The sequence below is a fragment of the Anarrhichthys ocellatus genome, unplaced genomic scaffold (assembly GCF_004355925.1).
Source record: "Anarrhichthys ocellatus isolate YVR2014 unplaced genomic scaffold, GSC_Weel_1.0 scaffold78, whole genome shotgun sequence".
NCBI lineage: Eukaryota > Metazoa > Chordata > Actinopteri > Perciformes > Anarhichadidae > Anarrhichthys > Anarrhichthys ocellatus.
In genome coordinates, this window is record NW_022280108.1 from 2717717 (window position 1) to 2720633 (window position 2917).

The window sequence follows — 2917 nt, forward strand, 5'->3', positions numbered from 1 at the left end:
GAGGAAGAGAGAGACAGACAGAGAGACAGACAGGGAGAGGAAGAGAGGGAGAGACAGACAGGGAGAGGGAGAGACAGACAGGGAGATGTCATGTTGTTGAAGAACAGAGACATTTTGTTCAGATGTTAAAGGCCGGACAGAGCAGGTGACCGTAACACAGACACACAGAACAACAGCCGGTGAGTTGAGAGACAATGTGGCTTCACCATCATCATCATGACTTTATGTATGCACATCTCCATACTGCTCATAATGTCGATACATCTAGAATAGTCATATACTACCTCATATGTGTATTAAGTATAGTACTACTCATTCTATATGAAAAATACTCTAATACGCGTGAGATGATAAACTGCATCTCGTTTACCTGGAACTAAAATAGACACCAGTCCGCTGCGAGCAGGGTTCGAACCTGCGCGGGAAGATCCCATTGGATTTCAAGTCCAACGCCTTAACCACTCGGCCATCGCAGCTTACGTCATCGTTTCTAACACCGGTACATCTTGTAGGTACATATATGTATATATATATATATATATTATTATACGATATATATATTATTATATTATACTGAGACTAAAATAAGATGTCTGACGTGTTGTTTACTGCTTTTTTCATGTTGGAATAAAGGTTAAATATTTACTATAGATTTACATATATTTGCATGAAATCATTCTGGGATGTTTGCTGACATTGATTGGATGTGGCACAGCCCTACAGAGAACATGTTCCACCAGCTCCACTGCCTGTGATCATCCAGAGAGGAAAGGAAAGGAGCGGTGTGTGACGCACAGAGGGATTAGAGGAGAGGGAACGATAAGTCTGTACTGCTGCGATCTTAACTACTACTTTATGTTGATTCAAAACAATGTAAATATTAATATGCATTCAGGTTCACGGAGGTTCCATTCAGGTACATTATGATGCGTTCAAGCTCCATTCAGTAAAAATGAGAATTGAACGAAAGTCAATTCTGATGTGTTCAATGTTATCTTGTAAAATGTAGTTTTTTTTGGTGAGAAACTTGAATAAATCCAGTTGTTTGAACTTCCTAACATTAAATGTAAACCGCTTATAAAACATCATTTAAACTACTAATGTTTATCAAAAATTAGATGACTTCAACGAAGTAAAAGCAAATAGTTGATGATGATAATAAATGGATGAAGGCAAAATATGTAGAAGTAATGATAAGGGCTGCTCTCTAAAGTGGGACCTTGGTCCATATAACGCACTAATGGGGATGTAGCTCAGTGGTAGAGCGCGTGCTTCGCATGTATGAGGCCCCGGGTTCAATCCCCGGCATCTCCATTTTTTACCATCTCTGTCGATTCTCGAACCGATTCCTAGCAAATCATCCCTGCAGACGACTTCAAATAACTAGATAGCGGCACTCATGGCTTCGACCGGGCGGCCGCTGGCAGACCTGCTGCGGGATGTGGCTGACCAGCTTGAGAACTGTGAGTTTCTTCTGTTTAAACGTATAAGCAGCATAACGACAACAGCAGTTGTTTAGCTAACTACTGTTGGTCAAAGTGCCACAGTTCTCTCTGTTTAAAACCAGACATATTTTTGCGACGGATTCATGGTAATACGATAAACAATGAAGTCGTCTTCAGGAGATTACTGAAAAATGTAAAATTGTGGTTCCACTGGGGCTCGAACCCAGGACCTTCTGCGTGTAAAGCAGACGTGATAACCGCTACACTATGGAACCGGATGCCAAATGGCGTACAGAGGTCTACTTATATACAGCTATACGTCCTATCAGCTAAAATAGGTACTTTGTACTTTACACTTTATACGAGGGAAGTATTGTACTTTTTACTGCACTACATTTATCTGACAGCGCTGGTTACTAATATCAATGATAATCAACTTATACATTATGATATATTATCACAGATTAAACTGCACAGAAGGATATAGTTATTAAGATAAATATTTACCCGCTGCAACATTAAAGTGATGATCACTTGCATAATTATAATACAATAATATCACATACATCATTCAGCATAATGAATACTTTTACTTTTTGTATTTTAAGTACATTTTGATGCTAATATTTTTGTACTTTTGATTGTTACAGTTTATTTCTACTTTTACTTGAGTATGAGATCTGAATTCTTCTTCACTCTATTTACAGAATACTTCCCTCTGAAGTATAAATACTCAGGTACAGTAGTACGTGTACCTAGTGTTGAGGTACCTGTAGGGAGTCGTTCAGGAAGTGGAGGTGTGTTTTGTGGGCGGAGCTTTAGATAAAGAGACGTGTTGTTTACCTGCAGCGCGAGCTCTAGCTTTACACCTCAACAGCTCAGAGAGGAGAGGAGGCGTCGCTCTACAGGTTTGTTTCTCAATGGTTAACAATATTCAGGGATGTAGAATACTTCTTCAAATGTACTTTATATTCATTTCATTCAATTTAACAAATATTAAACTGAATTAATATTCACATTTCAGCTAATATACGTAGTTACATTTTTTACTGTTACCTTTTAATTTACATAAACTACAAGAATATTTCATATCACTGAACATACATTTTTTTTAAACATTTCCATGTGCACAATTTGCTTCATGTTATTTTCTTCACAGTTTGTATATTAATTTCTCTGTTTTATACTTTTGGTCAATTTGGCAGAGAACTCCCTTTATTCTTAAATATTTTATGTTTAGAGAGTACAAAGTACAAATATTGACAATATTAATACCAGAATTAAAAGCTCACTTTGTCTGTATTTAATGTTTAAACGTTCACCAGATTCTCAGTAGATGCACGAGCTTCATTTATGAAGAGAGTAAGTGTCAAAGATCACAGCAGGCTGACCTGGCAGATGTCTTAAAATATATCCATATATATATATATGAATAGATCTAAAGAGAGTCAATCATACATATATATATATAT

General features: G+C 37.1%; 1 protein-coding gene and 3 non-coding genes across 4 annotated transcripts in view; 2 read left to right on the forward strand and 2 right to left on the reverse strand.

Annotated features, from left to right (window-relative positions):
- Positions 1–394: 394 nt before the first annotated feature.
- trnas-uga (transfer RNA serine (anticodon UGA)) lies at positions 395–476 on the reverse strand. The gene has a single exon. It is a non-coding gene; the product is annotated as a tRNA-Ser (tRNA).
- Positions 477–1242: 766 nt separating this feature from the next.
- trnaa-cgc (transfer RNA alanine (anticodon CGC)) lies at positions 1243–1314 on the forward strand. The gene has a single exon. It is a non-coding gene; the product is annotated as a tRNA-Ala (tRNA).
- Positions 1315–1424: 110 nt separating this feature from the next.
- LOC116398113 (arachidonate 15-lipoxygenase B) overlaps positions 1425–2917 on the forward strand; it is a 19037-nt gene continuing 17544 nt past the window's right edge. The window contains exon 1 of the mRNA XM_031874166.1: positions 1425–1463. The gene's annotated coding sequence lies outside the window, so the exon portion shown is untranslated. The remainder of the gene's footprint in view (positions 1464–2917) is intronic.
- trnav-uac (transfer RNA valine (anticodon UAC)) lies at positions 1648–1720 on the reverse strand. The gene has a single exon. It is a non-coding gene; the product is annotated as a tRNA-Val (tRNA).